Source organism: Saimiri boliviensis, chromosome 20 (genome assembly GCF_048565385.1).
Source record: "Saimiri boliviensis isolate mSaiBol1 chromosome 20, mSaiBol1.pri, whole genome shotgun sequence".
Classification (NCBI taxonomy): Eukaryota; Metazoa; Chordata; class Mammalia; order Primates; family Cebidae; genus Saimiri; species Saimiri boliviensis.
In genome coordinates, this window is record NC_133468.1 from 40,886,974 (window position 1) to 40,913,544 (window position 26,571).

Below are 26,571 nucleotides of genomic sequence, written 5' to 3' on the forward strand. Positions count from 1 at the left end.
CCATGCCCAGCTCATTTTTTGTATTTTTAGTAGAGATGGGGTTTCACCATATTGACCAGGATGGTCTCGATCTCTCGACCTCGTGATCCGCCCACCTCAGCCTCCCAAAGTGCTGGGATTACAGGCTTGAGCCACCGTGCCCGGCTTTTTTTCTTTTTTTGTATTTTTAGTAGAGATGGGGTTTCATCATGTTGTCCCGGCTTGTCTCAAACTCTTTTTTTTTTTTTTTTTTTTTTTTTTGAGAAGGAGTTTCGGTCTTGTTACCCAGGCTGGAGTGCAATGGTGCGATCTCGGCTCACCGCAACCTCCGCCTCCCAGGTTCAGGCAATTCTCTTGCCTCAGCCTCCTGAGTAGCTGGGATTACAGGCACACGCCACCATGCCCAGCTAATTTTTTGTATTTTTAGTAGAGACGGGGTTTCACCATGTTGACCAGGATAGTCTCGATCTCTTGGCCTCATGATCCACCCTCCCAAAGTGCTGGGATTACAGGCTTGAGCCACTGTGCCTGGCCAGTTTTTTTTTTTTTAAGACTGGGTTTCACCATGTTGGTCATGCTGGTCTTGAACTCCTGACCTCAGGTGATCTGCCCACCTTAGCTTCCAAAGTGCTTAGATTACAGGTGTGAGCCACCATGCCTGGCCCCAGTGTGTTTTTAAATAAAGATTTCTTGGCCAGGTGTGGTGGTTCACACCTGTAATCCCAGCACTTTGTCAGGCTGAGATGGGCGGATCACCTGAGGTCGGTAGTTTGAGACCAGCCTGACCAACATGGAGAAACCCCATCTCTACTAAAATTACAAAATTAGCTGGGTGTAGTGATGCATGCCCTTAACCCCAGCTACTCAGTAGGCTGAGGCAGGAGAATTGATTGAACCCGGAGGCGGAGGTTGCAGTGAGCTGAGATCGCACCATTGCATTTCAGCCTGGGCAAAAGAGCCATATTCTATCTCAAAAAAAATAAAATTGCTTAAAATGAAATTTTCAGTATTTTATAGAGGTGAGTGGTCCAGGGACTAGGGCAGGGACTTTGGAGTCACACTGTTGGCCTTGAATCCAGACTTCTACACTTGGTGGCTGTGATCTCTCCATGCCTCAGTGACCTGCAGAACTGAGCTCTGTCTGAGCCAGGTCCCATCCAGGCACTGTGGATCCATCCAGAGGGAAACTGCCCCAGGTTGCCCACTGTCTGCTGCCAGCTTTGTGCGACGTCTCAAGGGCTTTCTCATGCAGATCCTTGTCCCCTTTGAGGCTCTCACGATCCAGTGGAGGAGGCAAAACTCATCTGCCTCTGGGCGTGCCTCATGCCAGGTACATCTGTGGACGTGGGTCATGCTCCTGGGCTTCCAAAGTTGGAGAAAGTCACCAGGCTCCGGTGGGTACACCAGAGCACCTGCTGCCCTGTGGACACAGTGACAAAAGAATAGTCTGGGCCTGGACCCTGGTCTGGGGAATGGGTTAAGGTTCAGACTGCTCTGAGCCCATTTCTCCATCTGGAAAGTGTGCTGATTGCATCTCCCTGTGGGCACTGAGGGCCCAGTGTTAGTTTCAGAGCCAGCATCTGGGGGTTTGGGCTATAATTCTCCTTCAGCCCCATAGCTGGGGAAAACCAGGGACTTTGTCACGATTGCCCTAGGCATCAGTCTAACTTCCTACCCCTGGCTTGGGCTCAGCATCTGAAGCAGTCTGAGGGGCAGGTGGTCCTGGTGGGGCTTGGGACTTCTCCCCAAACTGAGGTCATGCCCAGAGCCAGAAATCTTGGTGTCTGCTCTGGGCTAAGGATGCACCTGGCCCCCAGGGTGCAGGTAACTATGCACCTTAACTGGTTTCTGCCTTCCAGTGCCCCTCTTCAGACCTCAGAACTTCCCAGTCTACCCCACCTCCCTCTCTGGCCAGCCTTGAACCCTCGTGGATCCAGCACTTTTTCCAGACTGTCTCCTGGTTGTCCTTTTGCTGCGAGGCCTGGGTCATGCTGCTCCCCCTCCCACTCACCAAGACCCACAAGGACCACACACCCAGCTCAGCCCCATCCCATCGGATAGTCCTTTTTCTTTCCTCAGGTTACCAGGTGCATATTTTGGTGTCAGGAGATTCCCTGCACCTGGGAATGCCTACTGGTCACCTTGGTCACAGTGACCAAGGCATTTACTTGATATGAGTGCCCTTGGTTCACTGTCTGCGTGGCCAGGGAGGGAGTCAATTATAGGCTTTTCACTTACTACCAGGGCCAGTTCTCCTGGCACCATGGCTCTAGGGAGGGAGGATGCTGCAGGAGATGCACCCCTCACCTCCCAGCTGAGGCCTGTGGGTCATCTGGGCAATGTCAGTCCCTGCATGCCCCACCCCGTTACCTCTGCAAATACCAAGCAGCACAGCCTCCCTAGGGGACAGTGGGCTCAGGAGGGCCCAGGTCGTCTCCAGAGCACCCTTGGCAGGCCCCTCACCTAGCTGCTTCCACTGCTTTGTAGCAAGAATTCTAACCTTTTTTGAATATGGAGCCTGTGAAAAATGAGAGCTGTGGACCGTTTTCCCAGAAACGCATATGCACACTCTCCACACAAAACCTTTTATCATTTCAGGGGGCTCACACCTCCCTAAGGGCTCGGTAATTGAGCCCCTCAGACCTGAGGGTGAGAAACCTTGCCTCACTTCTTCCCCAGGTGATCAGTCCAGGAGTAAGGGAGAAGAGGCCAGAAAGCCGGACCCATGAGCAGGGCCCCCCTCCTGGAGTTAGAGGCCCACTCTTTTCTGCCCTGCCTCTCCTCTGTCCAGGACTCTTCCCTGCTCTGCCGCTCCTGGGGCCATGGCCATGGGGGGGCTGCATTTGGGTACGGGCTCCAGTGGCAACCCTAGGCCCAAAGTGGGCAGTCTCACCTGGAGATCAGAGGAACATGGCAGGAAGTGAAGTGAAAAGCCAGCTTGGAACCTCACCTTTCTGCCCCCTCATGTCACTGGGGTGCACTCTTTCCCCATCTCACTCAGGCAGCAGCATGAGTTCCATGGGAGTACTGTTCTGCTCTCTCTGCTGCCTCTTTTTGGTCTTGGGGCTACTATAACACATTCCTTTTCCTAGCCCTGCCAACCTGGTGGGAAATTGGGCTTCCTTCTCACTGAGTCTGGGCAGGTCCCTCCTGAATGGGGACAGTCCCATACCCACCACAGAGAGACCTTTTTTTTTTTTTTTTCCAGGGCATGGGGAGCAGCCAGGTTTTATGAGTTAAATGCAGATGTGAACCATACTAAGCTGGGATTGGGGTACACACTCTGCTCTTCTGAAAAGTAGCTAGGGATTCCAACTTGGTAAGAGGGAGAGTGTGTCTTGAGTTGCTGGGATTACCAGGCATGTGCTACCATGACTGGCTACTTTTTGTATTTTTAGTAGAGTCAGGATTTCTCCATGTTGGTGAGGCTGGTCTTGAACTCCTGACCTCAGGTGATTCACCTGTGTTGGCCTCCCGAAGTGCTGAGATTATAGGTGTGAGACACTGCACTTGCCTGTAATGGGATATTTTACAGCAGACATTGATAAACAGAATATTACCATTTGGGGTGTTCTTATTTTACTCATACTATTTTTCTTTGGACTCAATTACAATCATAGAAGTAAAGATCAAATTACAAAAGTTAAAGAGAAGGCCAGGTGCAGTGGCTCAGGCCTGTAATCCCAACACTTTGGGAGGCCGAGGTGGATGGATCACCTGAGGTCAAGAGTTTGAGGCCAGACTAGCCAACATGGTGAAACCCCATCTTTACTGAAAGTACAAAAATTAGTTGGGTGTGGTGACAGGCACCTGTAATCCCAACTACTTGGGAGGCTGAGGCAGAAGAATCCCTTGAACCTGGGAAGCGGAGCTTGTAGTGAGTCGAGATCGCGCCAGTGCGCTCCAGGCTACAAGAGCAAAACTTCGTTTCAAAAAAAAAAAAAAAAAAAAAAATTTAAAGAGCAATACAGATTCAATTATTCTTACCTACAAATTGTGTTTAAATGATATCTTGTTTTCTTTTGTCCTTATAGGTCAGGCTGTAAAAGCCAAAGGTCTGGTGATAATCCCATACCCTTTTGTCCAGTCTCATGTTGAGATGTGAATGTAGAAGGCCTTCCCAAAGGAAGTTTTCTTTTTCTTGAGAAGGAGTTTTCATTCTTGTTGCCAGGTTAGAGTGCAGTGGTGTGATTCTGGCTCATTGTCTCCTGGCTGCAAGCAGTTCTCCTGCCTCACGGTTGTCTGCCACCATGCCAGGCTAATTTTTGTATTATTGGTAGAGATGGGATTTTTCCATGTTGGCCAGGCTGGTCTTGAACTCCTGACCTTAGGTGATATTAAGTGGAATAAGGGGGGGTGGGTGTGATTTGGGCAGCCTTGATGATATGTGATGAGCACATTCTGCAATTGGCTTCACCTCTTTGTAAAACTTCCCTTTTTTACTCTCAACTCTGACAACTGGTTCTTTTTTATTTTATAGAAAGTTTGTTAGAATTAGGTTTATATATTTTCTTGTTGATTTAACAGAATGATTTTATTTAACATCATTCTCTAGTTTTACTGAAAACCTCTAAGATTTTTACTGTTATTTGTTTATGGGCATATTTTTTTTTACAGCTATGGTAATTGTTTCATTTGTGGTTTCTCAAAAACACATGTGTTTCTTATCTCAAAGAGTTCCTATACTAGACCTGTTCAGATTTGGTGCTAAAAACATAGAGTAAGAATTTAACGCCGGGCGCGGTGGCTCAAGCCTGTAATCCCAGCACTTTGGGAGGCCGAGGCGGGTGGATCACGAGGTCGAGAGATCGAGACCATCCTGGTCAACATGGTGAAACCCCGTCTCTACTAAAAATACAAAAAATTAGCTGGGCATGGTGGCGCGTGCCTGTAATCCCAGCTACTCAGGAGGCTGAGGCAGAAGAATTGCCTGAACCCAGGAGGCGGAGGTTGCGGTGAGCCGAGATCGCGCCATTGCACTCCAGCCTGGGTAACAAGAGCGAAACTCCGTCTCGAGAAAAAAAAAAAAAAAAAAAAAAAAAAAAAAAAAAAAAAAAAAAAAAAAAAAAAAAGAATTTAAGACAAGTCTTTAGATGTCAGAGGAAAGCCAATCTAAGAACAAAGTAATTAATTAGTTTCTAGTTGACATTCAAGTTGAGGTGTAGAGGTGGAGGAGGCAGTTGGATAAATGAGTCCAGAAGTAAAGAGAAAAATCTGGCAGTAGATGTAATTTTGGATTTTATGGTAGTGTTTGATAGCAGTTGTTGATGTCACCAAAGTAATTCACCAGTGAGCTCCCTGACAGCTCCCCTTTTCTTTCTAAAGAAACAGGGTCTTGTTACGTTTTGTGGGCTAGACTAGAACTCCTGGGCTCAAGTTATCTCCTCTTGCCTCAGTCTCCTAAGTGGCTGGTGCTACAGGCATGTGACACCATGCCCAGTTTTGAGCCGCTCCCAACCATCAGGTGGCATAATATTTAAATGTACATACAGAGGTTTATGGGAGACCTGTATATAAATAGCACCATGCAAATTTCTTGGATCTTTGTTTTTAGAGTTCTGTTTGGATGTGGCTTCAGAGCAGAGATTAGTAAATTAATTTTTACATTTTTTTTTGGGGGGATGGATTCTCACTCTGTTGCCCAGGCTGCAGTGCAGTGGCATGATCTTGGCTCACTGCAGCCTCTGCCTCCTGGGTTCAAGCGATTCTCTTGCCTCAGGCTCCTGAGTAGCTGGGACTACAGGTGCCTGGCAACACATCTGGCTAATTTTGTGTGTGTGTGTGTGTGTGTGTGTGTGTGTGTTTGGTAGAGACAGGGCTTCACCATGTTGGCCTGGCTGGTCTTGACCACCTGACCCAAGTGATCCACCTGCCTCAGCCTCTCAGAGTGCTGGGATTACAGATGTGAGCTACTGCTCCTGGTATTTTTTGTTTGTTTGTTTTTAACATTTTTAAGTTACCGTTTTTATACCTATTCAAAAGTAGAGAAAATAGTACAATGAACACTGAAATACCCATTCCTCAGTTTCTGTGATCATTAAGATTGTCCCACATTTTGTTCTTCTATTCCTTTGCCTCCCTTGGCAGGAATATTGTAAAGCATATGTAGTCATCTTGTCAGTTTATCTGTTCAGCATGCATCCCCAAATGGTATTAACATTTTCTTTCTTTTTTTTTTTTTTTTTTTGAGACAGAGTTTCGCTCTTGTTACCCAGGCTGGAGTGCAATGGCACGATCTCGGCTCACCGCAACCTCCGCCTCCTGGGTTCAGGCAATTCTCCTGCCTCAGCCTCCTGAGTAGCTGGGATTACAGGCATGTGCCACCGTGCCCAGCTAATTTTTTGTATTTTTAGTAGAGACGGGGTTTCACCATGTTGACCAGGATGGTCTCGATCTCTCGACCTCGTGATCCACCCGCCTCGGCCTCCCAAAGTGCTGGGATTACAGGCTTGAGCCACCGCGCCCGGCTTAACATTTTCTTACCCAGCCATTATCTCATCACATCTGACAAAATTAACAATGATTTTTTTGGTGTCAGCTCATATGTAGCCCTTAGTCAAGTTTCCTCACTCTTACCTGAACAACATCTCATTTCTCGTTATCTGAAAAAAATTTGCTTTAAATCTCTATCCAGACAGTCTTCATGTACTAACTTTGATCGTTATGCCTCTTTTAATCTAAATCAGCCTCTGCTTACTATTTTTATTTCTTATTCTGTGAATTCTTTGTGGAAAGTTGTTTCTTTTTGAAATAGCATGCTCACAAGGTCCCGTGGTTGCAGTGCAGCTGAAAGTGTAGCCTGAAATGCGCTAGTGTGCAGCAGCCAATGGAGGAGGGTTATTACAGTCATGAGCAGATAGTAGCAAAAGGCTGCTTCCAGATAGTATTTATGGCTGGGTGCAGTGGCTCATGCCTGTAATCCTAGCACTTTGGGAGGCTCAGGTGGGTGGATCCCGTGAGGTCAGGAGTTTGTGATCAACCTGGCCAACATGGTTAAGCCCTGTCTCTACTAAAAAAATACCAAAATTAGCCAGGCATGGTGGCAGACACCTGTAATCTCAGCTACTCATTGGGGCTGAGTTATAATGAAGAGGAAAGGTTTAAGATGATACAGCAAGTTGCTTCTTGCTGTGCTGTGGGACAGTTCATTTAAGATTCAAAAATAGAATTGAGCTGGTTTGGGGGAAAAGTGACTTTTTCATATTTATCTTATAAAAAGGATGACTTTGGAGACATACAGGTGGTCTCACCTGAATGTCTGAAAATTGCTATTTTAGAAATTAAAGTCACCAAAATGATTTTTTTTTTTTCACTGTAAAATGTAGGCAGAATGTCTAAAAATTGGCTGGGCACAGTGGCTCATGCTTATAATCCCAGCAATTTGGGAGGCTGAGGCGGGTGGATCACCTGAGGTCAGGAGTTTGAGACCAGCCTGGCCAACTGGCAAAACCCCGCATCTACTAAAAATACAAAAATTAGCCTAGTGTGGTGGCATGCACTTGTGGTCCCAGCTATTCAGGAAGCTGAGGCATGAGAATTGCTTGAACCTGGGAGGCAGAGGTTGCAGTGAGTTGAGATCATGCCACTGCACTCCAGCCTGAGAGACAGAATGAGAGTCCATCTCAAATAATAATAATAATTGGCCAGGCGCGGTGGCTCAAGACTGTAATCCCAGCACTTTGGGAGGCCGAGGCGGGTGGATCACGAGGTCAAGAGATCGAGACCATCCTTGTCAACATGGTGAAACCCCGGCTCTACTAAAAATACAAAAAATTAGCTGGGCGTGGTGGCGTGTGCCTGTAATCCCAGCTACTCAGGAGGCTGAGGCAGGAGAATTGCCTGAACCCAGGAGGCGGAGGTTGCGGTGAGCTGAGATCGTGCCATTGCACTCCAGCCTGGGTAACAAGAGCGAGACTCTGTCTCAAAAAAAAAATAATAATAATAATAATAATAATTAGCAGCGCATAGTTGTGTGAGAAAGGAGAAAGGCCTGTACATTTCTTCTAAATGCTTTATTATAATACTAATATCAGCTATGTTTTTACAGATCAGAACTTCTTATAATGCAACTGAAGTTACTCGGCCAAGAACAAATACAACAGGTAAAATAGTTGTAAATCCTTTTTAAAAGCACAGATTAATCTTTAAGTTTTTAAAAAATAGTATTTTAAAATGATAGAACTACTCCTTCCTTCACCTTCCCAAAAAATCTTTTGCAGAAGCTCAATACAGGTACTCCTTGATATATCAATATGGACAGATGCAGTGTAGGCATAACTCAAGCTTTTATTTTTCTTTCTTCCTTTTTTTGATACAGAGGCTGACTCTGTCACCCAGGCTGGAGTGCAGTGGTGTGATCTTGGCTCACTGCAACGAGGTTCAAGCAGTTCTCCTGCTTCAGCCTCAGGCTTCTGAGTAGCAAGGATTACAGGCGTGGGACACCATGCCTGGCTAAGTTTTATATTTTGTGTAGAGACAAGGTTTCCCCATATTGGCCAGGCTGGTCTCAAAGTCCTGGGCTCAGGTGATCCTTCTGCCTTAGCCTCCCAAAGTGCTGGGATTACAGGTGTGAGCCACCATGCTGGGCCTATTTTCTTAGAGCTCTAAACATACCTTTCTTTCATTCCCATCTTTTTGTTTGCCATTGTGCATTATCCGAGTAAGTGACCACAATTTGTAGACCATCTGCCACTTTAGGAACTTACGTAGCCAAGAACCAATAAAATGGCCATTTAATGTAAACTTTTACATTTTGAAAAAATGTTGGGAATCAGGTATGAATTTTGTGTGTGTATTAGATGTTTACAAATTGGTGCAGTTAATCATTTTCATGACTACTAAGGTGAATAAATGTTCTCAAGTTGGGTTAATGGGTGTATCCTAAAGTACTGCTCCTTCAGCTCTCACAGTACCTTGGGGCAATTAGTGAAGGTCAGTCAGCGTGCCAAATAGATTTTTTATACATTATGGCTTGGAAAGTGGTTGAGATATTCTGTAGTAGGGTAAGAAAAATATCCTTGCCCAGTAGTCCTGCAGTGGAGAAGATAAAACTCAGTATTTAATTTATGAGGTGATCTCCTCAGTATGCTCTTTTTTTTTTTTTTTTTTTTTTGAGTTGGAGTCTTGCTTTGTCACCCAGGCTGGAATGCAGTAGCATGATTTTGGCTTACCGCAACCTTTGCCTTCTGGGTTGAAGCAGTTCTCCTGCCTCAGCCTCCCGAGTAGCTAGGATTACAGGCACACACCACGCCTGGCTAATTTTTGTATTTTTAGAACAGACAAGGTTTCATTATGTTGGCCAGGCTGGTCTCAAACTCCTGACTTTGTGATTTGCATGCCTTGGCCTTCTTTCTGAAGTACTGGGATTACAGGTGTGAGCCACGGCACCCAGCCCTCATCATGCTTTTGATTTAGCCAAAGAATCAAGGTATTGGTGAAGAATTGAAGATTGAAAGTTACACGTTTTTTGCTAAGGTAAGTCATAGAGAAAGAAAAATATTCCTGGAGGTAGAGCTTCAGTGTGGATGAGTTTGAACATGATGAAACCTGTAGAAACCTTCATTTCTAATGACAAAGCTCAAATTCAAGGTTGTGATGAGTGCAGTCACCACTTTTTTTATGGGCAGTTGTGACAGTGATTGCAGAAACTGAGAATGTGAAGCCTATGTTATATAAAGAATATGTCAGTGCCATAGAAGACACTGCAAGAATTGGGTGCTGGAGCAGCCAGGCCTGCCATCATCACCAGAGTGCAGCAGCTGTCACCAGAAGGAGAATCCCCCCTTTTGCCATCACTAACAGCACTTGATTTTGTCCCATTCATAAAAGATCTTGGAAGGAATTAAAGGTGCTTGGTGGTTCCTCCTTCTAGCATAACCTTGCTTGGCCTGCCCGTGGATGTGCATTTGTCTTTGGACAAAACAATTCATGTCACAGACCACACGGCAAAAGAATTTTGTGGCCATCAGAGTTGTCTGCTTAAACTCACCAGAGGTGCAGTGTATCCTCAGCTTGGTGAAATGTAGCTGTCACAAGTGAGAATGTGGTGGAGCCAGGGATGTGATCAAGCCTCAAAGATTGGGAGGTGGCACCTCACTCTGAGGAGGGTGTGAAGTCCTGCATGGGAGGAGCAGATGCCAGAAAAGGAGGTGAGGGTGGGCAGAAGAGGAGGCCAAGCAGCAAGTGAATAGACTTGCTTGACCTCACAGGAGGAGAGTTTGATGTCTCATGTCTGACGGTAGTACTCAAATGGGGTTCACACTGGAGTTACTTTCTGTGGCTGAATGGTTCAACTACTCTGAAATCCCTGGGAACAAACAACTCATACTAAACCCTTGAGATGTTAAGTTTTCTTTTAAAGTAAAGAAAACGTTAGAAGATTTTCTGAAACCACCAACCTTTAGCAATGTTTTCAGACCTCCAACATTGTCCACTGCCTTTGTTAGCAGTCAGAGATGCCCTCCACACTGAGGCCAGTCTTCCACTCCCTGTACCCTTTTCTTTTTTCTCTGTCCCGCCTTTCCTCGTCCAGTAACTCCAGTGGGCCTCCATTGTCTCCAAGTCAACTTTCCTCCTCATCTACAACTTCTCCACAGCAGCCCTGAACACCTGTTCACGTAAGTGACATTCTATTCTATATGTCTTTATTTTTTATTTTTATTTATTTTATTTTATTTTTGAGGCGGAATTTCACTGTGTTGCCCAGGCTGGAGTGCAGTGGTATCATCTTGGCTCACTGCAACCTCCACCACTCGAGTTCAAGTGATTCTCCTGCCTCAGCCTCCCAAATGGCTAGAACTACAGGTGCCCACCACCATACCTGGCTAGTTTTTGTGTTTTTAGTAGAGACGGCGTTTCACCATGTTGGCCAAGGCTGGTCTCAAACTCCTGACCTCAGGTGATTTGCCCGCCTTGGCCTCCCAAAGTGTTGGGATTACAGGTGTTAATCACCATGCCTAGTTAATGAGTTACTATTTATAAGAACATGAACTAGGCCGGGCACGGTGCCTCAAGCCTGTAATCCCAGCACTTTGGGAGGCCAAGGCGGGTGGATCACGAGGTCGAGAGATCGAGACCATCCTGGTCAACATGGTGAAACCCCATCTCTACTAAAAATACAAAAAATCAGCTGGGCATGGTGGTGCGTGCCTGTAATTCCAGCTACTCAGGAGGCTGAGGCAGGAGAATTGCCTGAACCCAGGAGGCGGAGGTTGCGGTGAGCCAAGATCACGCCATTGCACTCCAGCCTGGGTAACAAGAGCGAAACTCCGTCTCAAAAAAAAAAAAAAAAAGAACATGAACTTACTACTTGTGTAACATTTATCCCTGTATTTTAGATGGGAGTTGCTGAGATGATATGAGATTTGGTGTCTACATCCAGCGTCTCAGGGAAATTGCCAGGTTGTTCAGATTCTCAGCTATATTATGTGAGGTTGTTTGTTAGCTTCATAGCTTACTACTATGAAATAAAGAGATTTTTTTTTCTCTTTTTTTCTTGTTAACATCTCCTTGAAATTGTTTTAAAGGAAAGAGTTTTTTTGTGTCTTTTTTTGTTTTTTTTTTTTTGAGATGGAGTCTCACTCTGGCACCCAGGCTGGAGTGCAATGGCATGATCTCGGCTCACTGCAACCTCCACCTCCCGGATTCAAGCAATTCTCCTGCCTCAGCCTCCCGAGTAGCTGGGATTACAGGCACATGCCACCATACCCAGCTAATTTTTGTACTTTTAGTTGGGATCAGAGTTTCACCATCTTGGCCAGGCTGGTCTCGAACTCCTGACCTCGTGATCCACCCACCTCCACCTCCCAAAGTGCTGGGATTACAGGCATGAGCCACCGCGCCCAGCTTATAAAGGGTATTTTTTAAATAAAAAGAAATAGATTCAGGCTGAGCGTTGTGGCTCATGCCTGCAATCCTAGCACTTTGGGAGGCCAAGGTGGGTGGATTGTCTGAGCTTAGGAGTTTGAGACCACCCTTGGCAACATGGTGAAACCCCATCTCTACTAAAATACAAAAAAAAAAAAATTAGCCGGGCTTGGTGGTGAGTGTCTGTAGTCCCAGCTACTTGGGAGGCTGAGGCATGATAATTGGCTTGAGCCTGGGAGGCAGAGGTTGCAGTGAGCTGACATTGAGCCACTGCCAGCCTGGGTGACAGAGAGAAGCTCTGTCTCTAAAAAGAAAAAAAAGAAATAGATTCACTCCAAGGTTGGGGACCCACTGTTAGTAAAATGTATCTAGTACCAGATGCTTTTTGACCTCTTAATGACCTATCAAACTGCAGGTCTTTTGGCTTTGTAATATATTCAGTTCCACACTTATTCATTCAAGAATTGAAGACTTTTTAAATCCCCATTATGTGCCGAGTATTGGACGAGACACTAGGTGGCTGAGATGAACAAACCCCTGTTCCCATGATTTCACAGTGGATGTTGGAATTTAGTGCCATTTAGCTTCATTTGATTCTACGGTAGTCCCAAGATTTTCCAAGATGATCCTGTCCTCCAGTGTCCTGTCGATTCAACTGCAGAATATATCCCAGACTCTGTCCCTCTTCATGCGTTACTGCTGCCACCCTGGACTCACCTGCCATCATCCCTCACCTCGATTATCTCCGTCATGCTTACCTCCTTCAGTCTACTCTCTTTCTCTCTCTCTTTTTTTTTTTTTTTTTTTTTAAGATGGAGTCTTGCTCTGTCGCCAAGGCTGGAGCGCAATGCTGCAATCTAGGCTCACTGCAACTTCCATCTCCCGGGTTCAAGAGATTCTCCTGCCTCAGCCTCCCTAGTAGCTGGGATTACAGGCATTAGCCACCATGCCCTGCTAATTTTTGGTGTTTTTTTATTAGAAACAGGGTTTCACCATAGTGGCCAGGCTGGTCTTGAACTCCTGTCCTTAAGTGATGTGCCTGCCTTGGCCTCCCAAAGTGTTGGGATTATAGGAGTGAGCCACTGCGCCTGGCCAGTCTACTCTCAATACAACAGCTGGAACAGTTCTTTTACAGTGGAATTAAGATCATGTTTACCCCTCTGTTCAGACTCTTCAGTGTCTTTGTTTTCTGCATGATCTGGCCCCCTGCAACCTGTCTCACTGTGCTTCCTGCTGCTCTTCTGTTCTTACTCCTCTTTATAAACACTGAGCTCATGGTGTTTCCTTTAGCATGCCAGGCAGGCTTGACCCTGTCCTGTCTGTGAGCCTTGCTGTTCCCTCTGCCTGGGACATTCTTCCCTAGTGTCTGTATGGCTCACTCTCTGCTTTGGATTGTGTTTCAAAAGTCATTTTATCAAGGGCCTCCAAGCTGCTCCGTGACACTGATCACTAGTTGTGGAAGTCTGTCCTGCAGATCTTGACTCAGCATTGGATGAATGAAATACGCTGTTACATACAGAATACAGTGTAAGATTTGGGCTGGGGGTCCTCAGCTGCTTTTAGAGGGTGATTGCAGCTAATTGACTAAAACTCCTTGTTCCTTCTCGCATTTATTCAGTATAGAGGTAATAACAGAGGTTTTAAGTCAACATGCTTGTGGATAATTAACATGGTTAAAAGAGTGATTTTATGAATGATAAAAATTTGTGGTTCTGGGGCCCAGAATAAACACCATTAACAAGTAATGCTTTTTCAACGTCCCCCAAGAGGGCCATCTGGCACAGAGTTTACTTGACAGAGTAGAGACACAGGAATGTGGGGTAAACAGACTTAGCTGGGGAGGCTTTTACTATCTTAATCTTCACCTTATGACTTAAAGTTCTAAGGTAAGAACTGGCTGTATTCAGCTTGGCTCATTAAAACTTTTCAGCTTTCCAAAAGATTTGAGATTGTCATCTGTAACTTCCCTAATATTTCCCTTAATATTTTGCCAGCCACCCTGAGTGAATCCCAACACTGCCCTGCATAAAATATATCCTTAATTCATATTTCCTATTTGATGTCTGACTCCCCCTTGTCCTTCACTAAAATGTAAACTCCATAAGGGAAGGGATTTTGTCTGTTTTGTTCTGTTGTATCCCTAAAAACCTAGAAGGTGCTCAGTAAATATTTGTTGATTGAATGAATAAATCAACCTATTATTGAAATCAGTCAATGTCCTCTGTAGAGGGGACTTCTCATACCAGTGGTGCATATCTGTATAGTAGCTGGTGTAGGGAGGAACATGGTCAGAATGGCTCTGTCTGTGTGGAACAGTTTTGCTTAGCATAATCCCAGCAGGCTCCTATTGGGGTTAAATCACAGTTTTAGCCTTATTAGTATCACTCTTTAATCATAAAGCCACAGGATGTTAAGATTGGAATTGATCTGGGATACAATTCAGTCTGCTTTTCTCATGATTGTTGTGAGAATAACCAAGGCTAGAGAAAGTAAGTTGATTATTCACAATTGTAAAGCTGTAGGGGTCAACCTGAAATTAGGCTTCTGGCATCAGCTTCTGTAGTCTTTCCTACATGTGTTCTCCCCTGGCTGGATCACTTCATGAGCTTTCAGGGTTGACAATTTTCTCTCCAGTCTCTAGACAGGAGCTTTTATTTGGACGTTCTAGGTAGCATAGATGGACGGTGACCCTGCAAAGGTTGACCGTGTGAATGGGAACTACCCCATATGTGTCAGGAGCACCACAGGCACACTCACTCCTCCATTTGCTGGAGCTGTATAGGGTGGAAAGGAAACCCAAATCAAGACCCTCTGCTGCTTGAGTTCTTTTATTGCATGTCACAGTCCAATGTGTCTCCATTTAAAGTCAGATTTTTTGATGAATGGTCAGACCAGCAGCAGGCCCTTTGGGTCAGAAGTCTTGATCTCTCCCGCTGTTCATTTTCTTCATGGACTTCCTTACTTCAGGCATTTGTGGGTAGCTGGTCTGTTGTGGGGTTGTCAGAGGGGTCTTCTCTTTTTGAGACAGTAGATTCTCCCCATGCAGCATGTCCTGAAGCTGGCCTGTCTCCATCCTCTTTCTAGGTGTGTGAGGTCTTTTGTTAAGAAGGGTAAAGTGGCCGGGCGCGGTGGCTCAAGCCTGTAATCCCAGCACTTTGGGAGGCCGAGGCGGGTGGATCACGAGGTCTAGAGATCGAGACCATCCTGGTCAACATGGTGAAACCCCGTCTCTACTAAAAGTGCAAAAAATTAGCTGGGCATGGTGGCGCGTGCCTGTAATCCCAGCTACTCAGGAGGCTGAGGCAGGAGAATTGCCTGAGCCCAGGAGGCGGAGGTTGCGGTGAGCCGAGATCGCGCCATTGCACTCCAGCCTGGGTAACAAGGGCGAAACTCCGTCTCAAAAAAAAAAAAAAAAAAAAAAAAAAGAAGGGTAAAGTGAGAGAGGACTCCTAAAGAGAGAAAAACTCTTCCAGCATTTGCTGAAACATGTTTGTGAACTGAGCGAGATGTAATTGGATGACATGAAAAAGACTAAAGTTTCTTTAATTTCTTGCCATCTGGTTTGTGATATATGGTGCCTTAAATTGAGTTTAGAAGGCACTTTGATCATAGGTCAAGAGGTGCTAGAGGAACACTGAAAGAGACTTTTCTTTCTGATTGTGGTGTGCAAATCTACATAGGCACTGATCTTCTCCAGCACCACCATACCTGGCTAATTTGGCTAATTTCGTATTTTTACTAGAAATAGGGTTTCTCCATGTTGGTCAGGCTTGTCTCGAACTCCCAACCTCAAGGGATCCACCTGACTCAGCCTCTCAAAGTGCTAGGATTACAGGTGTGAGCTACTGTGCCCAGCTAGCTTTATTTCTTTATTGCACCCCCCCCCCCCCGCTTTTTTTTTTTGAGACCCTGTTTTGCTTTGTAGCCCAGGCTTGAGTACAGTGGTACACTCTCAAATCACTGCAGCCTTGACCTCCTGGGTTTAGGTGATCCTTCCACCTCAGTAACTGGGACTATAGGCACATGCCACCATGCCTGGCTAATTTTTTTTTTTTTTTTTTTTTTTTTTTTTTTCAGTAAAGATGAGGTCTTGCTATGTTTCCCAGGCTGGTCTGGAATTCCTGGCCTCAAGTGATCCTCCCACTGCCCCCTCCCAAACTGCTGGTATTATAAGCATGACCCACCATGGCTGGGCTGTCCATATCTTTTCTGTTTATAGAGTTAATGTGTCTTTTGCTAATTTAATGATCTATTTATTTAATCTTGTATTAAATTATAAAAATAGTAAATACTGTTAAATAAAGACGTGAAAAACTTCCTTCACTCTGTAGACCCATCTTATCTCAGGAAATAATTGGCCATATTCTTCAAGATACATACAGGCTAATTGGATATCACTTGTCATTTTCATATTTCATGGACATCTGTGCCAATACCTATTGATCTATCTTAATCCTTTTCACGGTTGCATAATGTTTTATTATATGGGATGTATTATAATTTACCAGTCAGCTGCTGTAGGCATTTAGGCTCCTTCTAATATTTGCTTTGAGCTCTTTATATCATTAAAAATTAACCCCCTGGGCCGGGCACAGTGGCTCAAGCCTGTAATCCCAGTACTTTGGGAGGCTGAGGCAGGTGGATCACGAGGTCAAGAGATCGAGACCAGGCCGGGCGCGGTGGCTCAAGCCTGTAATCCCAGCACTTTGGGAGGCCGAGGCGGGTGGATCACGAGGTCAAGAGATCGAGACCATCCTGGTCAACATAGTGAAACCCTGTCTCTACTAAAAATACAAAAAATTAGCTGGGCATGGTGGCGTGTGCCTGTAATCCCAGCCACTCAGGAGGCTGAGGCAGGAGAATTGCCTGAACCCAGGAGGCGGAGGTTGCGGTGAGCCGAGATCGCGCCATTGCACTCCAGCCTGGGTAACAAGAGCGAAACTCTGTCTCAAAAAAAAAAAAAAAGAGATCGAGACCATCCAGGTCAACATGGTGAAACCCTGTCTCTCCTAAAAATACAAAAAATTATCTGGGCATGGTGGCGCGTGCCTGTAATCCCAGCTACTCAGGAAGCTGAGGCAGGAGAATTGCCTGAACCCGGGCGGCAGAGGTTGCGGTGAGCCAAGATCACGCCATTGCACTCCAGCCTGGGTAACAAGAGCGAAACTCCGTCTCAAAAAAAAAAAAAAATTAACCCCCTGAGCCAGGTGTGGCAGCTCATACCTGTAATCCCAGCACTTTGGAAGGCTGAGTGGGAGAACTGCTTGAGGGTAGGGGATCACCACCAGCCTGGTCAACATAGCGGCACTTTGTGTCTGCTAAAATTTAAAAGTAAAATGAGCTGCACATTGCAGTGCACACCTGTGGTTCCAGCTACTGGGGAGATGTGACTGGAGGATCACTTGAGCCTAGGAGGCTGAGGCTGCAGTAAGCTATGATCACACCACTGCACTCCAGCTTTGGTAACAGTAAGACTGTGTTTCTTAAATAAGATAAAAATTAGGTTGGAAGATTGCTGAAGCTCTGGAGGTTGAGGCTGCAGTGAGCTGTGAGGGTACCACTGCAGTCCAGCCAAGGCAATAGAGCAAGATTCTTTCTGAAAAACGTAAAATAAAATAAACATTAACTCTTTAGCATATTTCCCAGTAATGCCTTCCCTCCTGTGTTTTTCCTAGAAGCTCTTGAGTTTTGCTTGCTTTCCACATACCATTTAAAACTTCTAAGTATTGATGTCCATGTCATTCCTTCTTTTATTTTTTCAAGAATGTCTTTTTGTCACTTCCAGCTGGATCTACCATGAAAGACTTCAGAGTCCAGGAAGAGACTGACTGGGCAGCATGTTATTCAGGTACAAAAGACTTGGACGATAACTCAGAAGTGATCAAATAATAGTGCATGCGTCAAGTGCAATGGGAAGCACTTCTGGAGGGTGAGAGCAGCTTCCAGATGAGGTGATGCTGCAGCCGGGTTCTGGAGGATGAGGAAGAGCTGTATGAGAGTGGGTAGGGAAGGCGAGGTGGAGGCATGGGGAGTGGCTGAGGTGGGATGGAGTGGTCCCAGCAGGGAAAGCAGCTCTGTGAAGGCCTGGACAATTAAGACGGCACATTTTGTTCAGGGAATGGTGAATTAAGTGTGGCAGGAATACTTTGGAGAGACAGTAATTTGCTTGTATGGAATTTTGTCTGAGACCTCATTACAATTTCTAATCTTGTGATGTCATCATCCATCACTGTCCATGTCAAATAGTTTGGAATAGCTGTGATGATCGCAATAACATCAAGCATATTATGTCATGAATTCTCCCAAAATCACAGGCAGGTGCCACAGTTAGCCCCATTTTCTGAATGAAGTGATAAAGACTTGGGGATAATGAGTGCTTTCACCAAGCTCACATGGATATTAAGACTGAGTCAGATGTAGGGCCTGGTGTGACTTTAATGCTTGCTCTGTTCATGAGCACCACGTATTGCTTCTCCTGTGCAGTTAAGCAGGTAGGTGAAAGAAAAAGCCTGTGTTTCTCTCTAGTCACACATTTCTGACTGAATGTGTGTGTGGAGTTTCTACACCAAATTCTTGAGTGCTCTGGATATTAACTTGGTATCCCACAATATTGTTCTGACACTACCTGGAGCTGGTGCAGACCCTGCAGTTTAGGGGCTCAGTCCCATGAGACTGCCCTCACCTCACATGCCAGTGGCAAGTACTAGGTTGTCACCTGAACTTTTGACCAACCTGTTACAAATCAGGGGTTTCCATGACCCCCCTCGTGGATTTAGTCATTTCCTGGAACAGCTTACAGAACTCAGAAAAACAGCTGTTTTCTTGTTTTCTGAGAGACAGGGTCTCTTTTTGTTGCCCAGGCTGGTGCGCAGTATGTAGTCATAGCTCACTGCAGCCTCTACTGCCTGGGTTTAAGTGGTCCTCCCACCTCAGCCTCCCTAGTAACTGAGACCACACGCCTGTACCACCACATGTGGTTAATTTATTTTATTTTTGGTTGAGACAGGGTCTTGTTTTGTTGCTCAGGCTGGCCACAAATTCCTGGGTCCAAGCAATTCTCCCACCTCAGTCACTTAAAGTGCTGGGATTACAGATATGAGCCACCACATCTGGTCAGTTCATTTCCTATTCCTGGTTCACTGTAAAGGACACATCTCAGAAACAACCAGTGAAGGAGATGTGCATGCTGGGTGCAGTGGCTCACGCCTGTGATCCCAGCGCTTTGGGAGGTCAAGGTGGGAGGATCGCTTAAACTCAGGAGTTTGAGATCAGCCTGGACAACGTGGGGAAACCCTGTCTCTATAAAAAATACAAATATTAGCCAGGTATGGGGACACACACCTGTAATCCCTGCTACTTAGGAGGCTGAGGCAGGAGAATTACTTGAACCCATGACGTGGAGGTTGCAGTGACCTGGGATTGCACGATTGCACTCCAGCCTGGGCAAGAAGAGTGAAACTCCATTTTGAAATTAAATTAAATTAAAAAGTAAAAAATAAGCCAAGCATGATGGCATGCACCTAAGGTTTCAGCTAATAGAGAGGCTGAGGTGGGAGGATTGCTTGAGCCTGGGAATTTGAGGTTGCAGTGAGCTGTGATTGCACCACTCCACTCCAGCCTTGGTGACAGAGTGAGATCTTCTGTCCAAAACAAAAGAAAAAAAAAGGAGAGAAAGAAAGAAGTGAAATGGTGGTAATGGAGACAGGTGGCAGTGTTAAATAGAATGGTCAGGGGTGGCCTCCTAAGTGAAAACTGAGCAAAGACTTGAAGGAGGGGAAGGAGCTGGCCAAGGTGCTGAGGGAAGAGCACTGTGGGCAGAAACAACAGAATAAAGTGTCAGGTGTGTCTGAGGCTCTGGAAGGAGGCCAGTGGAGCAGGAAAGAGGGAGAGACTTTGGAGAGGAGGCCAGGGAGTTGCTAGGCGGAGATCAGTACAGATCCTGTAAGCCCTGGGAGGTTAATGCTGCGGTGTTGGCTTTTACTCTGAGATGGGAACTGCAAGAGGGTTCTGAGCAGAGAGGCGACATAATCTGCTTCTCAATTTAAAAGCATTCTCTGGCTGCTGAGTTGAGAAAGACTGTAGGAAGATTTGGGGAGAAGCATGGGGGCCAAGCTGTGGCAACACCCAGGTGGGAGATGATAGTGGTCCTGACCAGGATCATGATGGCAGGGTGAGAGATGGTCAGAGGAGAGAAGTAGGGGAGGAGGCCAGGGAGCTGCTGGGTGGGGATCTTGAGTACACGGTGAACATAGTCAACAGGATTTCCTGACAGACTGGATGTGGGGTGTGAGAGAAGGCAGGAGTCAAAGTTGGGTTTCATTTTTATTGAATTATCAGGTAATTTTTTTTTTTTGAGACAGAGTTTTGCTCTTGTTACCCAGGCTGGAGTGCAATGGCGCAATCTCGGCTCACCGCAATCTCCGCCTCCCGGGCTCAGGCAATTCTCCTGCCTCAGCCTCCTCAGTAGCTGGGATTACAGGCACGCGCCACCGTGCCCAGATAATTTTTTTGTATTTTATTTCTTTTTTTTAGTAGAGACGGGGTTTCACCATGTTGACCAGGATGGTCTTGATCTCTTGACCTCGTGATCCACTCGCCTCGGCCTCCCAAAGTGCTGGGATTACAGGCATGAGCCACCGCGCCCGGCCTATTACGTAATTTTTAAAAACACTACTGCCTTTCCCAATCTTACAAAGTATGGGATGTTAGATTAAAGAAATTTCTTCAGGCTCAGTGCAGTGGCTCATGCCTGTTTGGGAAGCAGCTGTTTGGGAAGCAGAGATAGGAGTATCTTTTAAGGGCAGGAGTTCAAGAACAGCCTGGGCAACACAGGAATAGATTTCCCCTCTACAAAATATTTTTCAAAATTTAACAAAAGAAAATAGCTAGGCATAGTGATGTATACTTGTAGTCCCAGCTACTCAGGAGGTTGAGGCAGGAGAATTGCCTGAACCCAGGAGGCGGAGGTTGTGGTGAGCTGAGATCGCACCATTGCACTCCAGCCTGGGTAACAAGAGTGAAACTCCGTCTCAAAAAAAAAAAAAAAGTAGCCAGGTATGGTGGCACTCAACCGTAGTACCGGCACTGGGGAGCTGAGGCAGGAAGATGGCTTGAGCCCATGAGGTTGAGGCTGCAGTGAGCTATAAGTGCACAACTGCACTCCTGCCTGGGTGACAGCAGGACCTTGTCTCACAATACAAATAATGAAATAATGAAATATCAAGTCAGAGCCTTTTGGCTCTGCAGCCCTTGCAACCCCGGAGCTGTGCAGTGGGGTTTTTATCACTCAGAATGAGGAGACCCTGCCCAGTGTTGTTGCCTGACGAATCAGTGTTACAAAAAATATATTTATTGGGCTGGGCACGGTGGCTTATGCCTGCAATCCCAACACTGAGAGAACAAGGTGGGTGGATTACCTGAGGTCAGGGGTTAGAGAGCAGCTTTGCCAACATGCAAAACCCCATCTCTACTAAAAATACACAAAAATTAGCTGGGCATGGTGGTGGGTGCCTGTAATCCAAGCTACTTCAGAGTCTGAGGCCGGAGAATCCTCTGAACCCAGGGGGCAGAGTTCGCACTGAGCTGAGATTGCATTGCTTCACTCTAGCCTCTGTGAAAGAGTGAGACTCTGTCTCAAAAAAAAAAAAAAAGTATTACTTATATCAAGATGTAATGGATTTATTATTATTATTATTTAAGATGGGGTTTCACTCTTGTTACCCAGGCTGGAGTGCAATGGCATTATCTCGGCTCACTGCAACCTCCGCCTCCCAGGTTTAAGCAATTCTTCTGCCTCAGCCTCCCAAGTAGCTGCGATTACAGGTGCCTGCTACCACCCCTGGCTAATTTTATATTTTTAGTAGAGACAGGTTTTCACCATGTTGGAGGGCTAGTCTCGGTCTCCTGACCTCAGGTGATCCACCCACCTCGGCCTCCCAAAGTCCTAGGATTATAGGCATGAGCCACCTCGCCCAGCTAATTTTGTTATGAATATGTAATGTATATGTAATTAATATGTAATATATAATACATAATATATACGTATTTGTACATATACATAATGTATATGTACATAATACATAATATGTAATGTATAATTATATGTAGTTAATATGTAATGTATAATAAATATTTTTAAAATTTTGTATTATATCAACATTTAACGGTTTTATTAATATGTAATGAATAAAATATTTTTAAATTTTTTTCTTATTTTTTAACTTTATTTATAAAAAAGAAAATGTCTTAGAGATCTTATATAAAGTTAAAAAATGTAAAGGGATGCTAGACCCCAAAAGCTTTAGAATTTCACGTTTAGAAATATTCAGAGTAAGCCCCCATATAACTTGTTACTTGATCTATTTTCTTTCTTTCTTTTTTGTTTTAGGAGATGGGGTCTCGCTCTGTCACCTTGGCTGGAGAACAGTGGTGCAATCACAGCTCACTGCAGGCTTGAAACCCTGGGCTGAGGATTCTCCTGCCTCAGTCTCCTGAGTAGCTGGGACTGTAGGTATACATGATAATACCTGGTTAATTTTTAAATTTGTTTATAGACATGGGGTCTCACTTTGTTGGTCAGGCTGGTGTCAAACTCCTGGCCTCAAGTGACCCTTCTACCCCCACCTCCCATCCTAGAGGTATGATCCACCACAACGAACACTTGTTCAATTTTCTAAAAAAAATAAACATTTCTAAAGTAAGGCTGTTGGATGACGGCAGGAAGATAAAAGTAAAAAACAGAAGAATAAATTCTTTTTTTTGTTTTTTTTGTTTCTTTTTTTGAGACCGAGTTTCGCTCTTGTTACCCAGGCTGGAGTGCAATGGCACGATCTCGGCTCACTGCAACCTCCGCCTCCTGGGTTCAGGCAATTCTCCTGCCTCAGCCTCCTGAGTAGCTGGGATTACAGGCACGTGCCACCATGCCCAGCTAATGTTTTTGTATTTTTAGTAGAGACGGGGTTTCACCATGTTGACCAGGATGGTCTCGATCTCTTGACCTCGTGATCCACCCGCCTCGGCCTCCCAAAGTGCTGGGATTACAGGCTTGAGCCACCGCACCCGGCCTCCTCTGATCATTTTTATCAACTTACTCATCGATAACTTCTCTCCAAGTATGTCACATCGTGACACACTGCTGCTACACAGACATGGCCAGGGTCATCCTACAGTACATGTAGAATGCTTCCCTAATTTCTTTTTTTATGCTCTGTCTCTGTGTTTTGCATTTTTCTTACCTTTATTGTCAGAAACTCCAGAAAGTCAATTGTACTAATTTATCACTATTTGTTTCATTAATTTATACTTTGCTTATATGGAATTTTCCCCAACAGGCCTCATTACAATTTCTAACCTATTGTTTTCTTTTTTTTTTTTTCCCCTGAGACAGGGTCTTGCTCTATTGTCCATGCTAGAGTGCAGTCGTGCTATCACAGCTGAATGCAGCCGTGACCTCCTAGGTTCAAGTGATCCTCCCATCTCAGCTTCCCAAATGGCTGAGACTGTAGGTGTTTGCCATTATACCAACCAATATTTCGACTTTTCCTATATGTGAGTTCCAGAAGGCTGACTGTGAAATGTGAGTATGCATGAATTTTGGTATATGCAGAGATGGGGAGCTGGAAGTAATCCTCTCTTTATACTGAGGGCTGACTGTAGATGTTTTTACAAGTATGCTGTAGGACACATATTGTTCCATAGCCTTCAAAATGATAGTTTTAAGGCCAAATAATTTTTAATTGAGTGGAATAATAATAAAAAAAAGCAGCTGGCCAGGTGTGGTGGCTCACACCGGTAGTCACAACACTTTGGGTGGCTGAGGCAGGAGGATGGCCTGAGGCCAAGAATCTGAGACAGGCCTCAGTGACAAAGGGAGTCACTATCCTAACTGAAACATGCATGAGTTAGCCTAGTGTGGTGGCATGTGCCTGTAGTCCCTGCTGCTTGAGTCCACAGAGGCTGAGACTGCAGTGAGTCATAATCAGGCCTCTGCACTCCAGCCTGGGTGACAGAGTGAGACCCTGTCTCAAAACAACAAAAAACTAGCAGCTAACATTAACTGATCTTTTACCAGGGGCCTGTAAATACCATAGTTCAATTTCTTATAACTGTTTATTTCACTTAACCTGTCTTAAATTACTCCCAGATGTTCACTGTTTGTGCAGACGACCTTTGGTTTAGATTGAATTGTCTCCCAAGGTATTTCCAGAAGTGAGTTGACTTTGAGTCACGGTGAATGGACATTCTCATTGCCCTTGATATATACTGACAAGGTTTTGGGTGCCTTCCAGCTATAATCCCAGCACTAAGGCTAAGGGAGGAGGCTAAGGCAGGAGGATTGCTTGAGGCCAGCAGTATGGTGAGACTCTGCCTCTGTTATTTAAGAAAATTGCCGAGCTTTACCTTGGAAGGATTATATACAATTTAAACACCCCCCATAGTATAAGAAAGTGCCCATTTCACTGTACCTTTCCCAGCACATGGTATTATACTTTAATTATTTTATTATTTTAAATAGATAAAAGACCTCATGTTGCTTTATTTGTCACATTTCAATGCCTTTCCTTAGCTTATTAGCTTTATTTTTCTGTCTGTAAATGGTTGTCTTTGTTATTTTGTTCTTTGAGACAGGGTCTTGCTCTGTCACCCAGGCTTGACTATAGTGGCATCATCATGACTCACTGCAGCCTTGACCTCCCAGGCTCAAACTACCCTCCCTCTTGAGCTTCCTGAGTAGATGCGACTACAGGTGTACCCCTGCACACCCAGCTAAGTTTTTCCTTTTGTGGATGGAGACAGGGTCTCGCTGTGTTGCCTAGGCCAGTCTCTAGCTCCTGGCCTCAGGCAATCCTCCTGTATTGGCCTGTTAATTTGCTGGAATTTCAGGCACGAGCCACCATGCCTGGCCTTGGCCAGTCCTGTATTCTGCAGAGTTCTCTTTACTTTGTGCTAGCCAGTCTCTCATTATGCTGTCCCCTGTTATCATGAATAATTCTCTATATTAAATTTTACCACTTCAAACTTTTGAGTGGTTTATGTCTCCTGATTGTGCTCTAATACAGAGTTGATGCTAGGAAGGATCCCAGGAGATAGGCCCACGCAGATGGGATTGGGCATAGGTTTGGTTATCCAAGGGGCAGTGCTGAGCTCCTTGCCAATGGGAAATGAGATGCTGGTGATTTTGGGGAGTGACCTTATCATGACTTAAGCTACCACTTACTGTTGATTGTGATGAAATGCCAGCTGAGGCCCATGCTTTGGGAGCTAAGTGGTTGCTGCACTTGACCACTATAATGACTGGTGTGGGAAGGGTCCTTTTGGAGGTACTTGAGCAGAGGCCCCCAAACCCTGAGCCATGGAACTGTAAGTAGCCACACAGCAAGAGGTGAGTGATGTCTAGTGAGGGAAGCTTCACATTCCTGCCTGAGCTCTGCCTTCTCTCAGATCAGCAACAGCATTAGATTCTCTTAGGAGCATGAACCCTGTTGTGAACCACACATGCCAGGGATGAAGGTTGCATGGTCCCTGTGAGAATAATGACTGATGATGTGTCACTTTCTCCTATCACACTCAGATGGGAATATCTAGTCGCAGGAAAACAAGCTTAACACGTGTACTAATTCTAAATTACGGTGAGTTCTGTAATTATTTCATTATATATTAAATGTAATAATGGAAATAAAGTGCCCACTAAAGGTAATGTGCTTGAATCTTTTGGCTCTGCTCCTGCCTCCCGGCAGCCTCTCCAGGCCCAGAACTTCTTCCATGTCGGCCTCTACAGGCCAAGCTCATGGCTCACAATGGCCTATTTAGGCGCATACCCTACCTCATGGTAGTCTTTGCAGTCGAGGCTGCGGCCTCACGGCAGCCTCCACAGGCCCAGGCTTGTCATTACAATGGCCTCTTTCGGCCCAGCTCCTGCCGCCCAGCCTTCTCTCCAGGCCCAGAACTTTCTCAAGTCAACCTCACGAGGCCCAGCTCCTGCCTCTCTGCCTCCCAAGGGCCGGCTTTTGTTTCACGGCCACCTTCCAAGACCCAGCTCCTGTTTGACAGCGGCCTCTTGAGGCCCAACTTCTGCCTCCCTTATAGTGGCCTCTGTAGTTCCCGCTCCTGCCTCTGGGTGGCCTCTCCGGGCCCAAAGTATCCACAAGTCGGCGTCTCGAGCCCCGGATCTTCCTTCCAGCTGTGCCTAGAGGCCCAGCATGTGCCTCACAACAACCTCTTTCATCTCAGCTCCTGCCTAGCTCCTGGTGGCATTTTTAGGCCCGAAACTGCCTCAAGTCAAGCTCTCCAAGCCCACTTTCAGCCTCCCGGTGGCTTGGACAGGCCCAGCTCCTGAGTGACAGTGGCCTCTCCAGGCCCAGCTTTTGCCTCCCTGTGGCCTCTCCAGGCCCAGCTCCTGAGTGACAGTGGCCTCTCCAGGCCCAGCTCCTGAGTGACAGTGGCCTCTCCAGGCCCAGCTCCTGAGTGACAGTGGCCTCTCCAGGCCCAGCTTTGCCTCACGGAGGTCTTCCCTGAACAACTTTTTTACCTGCCTCCTGGCAGCCTCAACAGGCCCAGGTCCTGCCTCACACTAACCTCATTAGGCCCAACTCACGGTGGCCTCTCCAGGCCCAGCTCCTGTCCCCTGACAGGCTGTCCAGGCCCCAAACTTTCTCAAGTCAGCCACTTTAGGCACAGCCCATGCCTCTCGGCGGCCTCTTCAGGCCCAGTTCCTGCGTCTCGGTGGCC

General features: G+C 45.9%; 1 pseudogene; it reads left to right on the top strand.

Moving 5' to 3' along the window:
• LOC104652357 (uncharacterized) overlaps nt 1-26,571 on the top strand; it is a 28,915-nt pseudogene extending 2,344 nt beyond the window's left edge.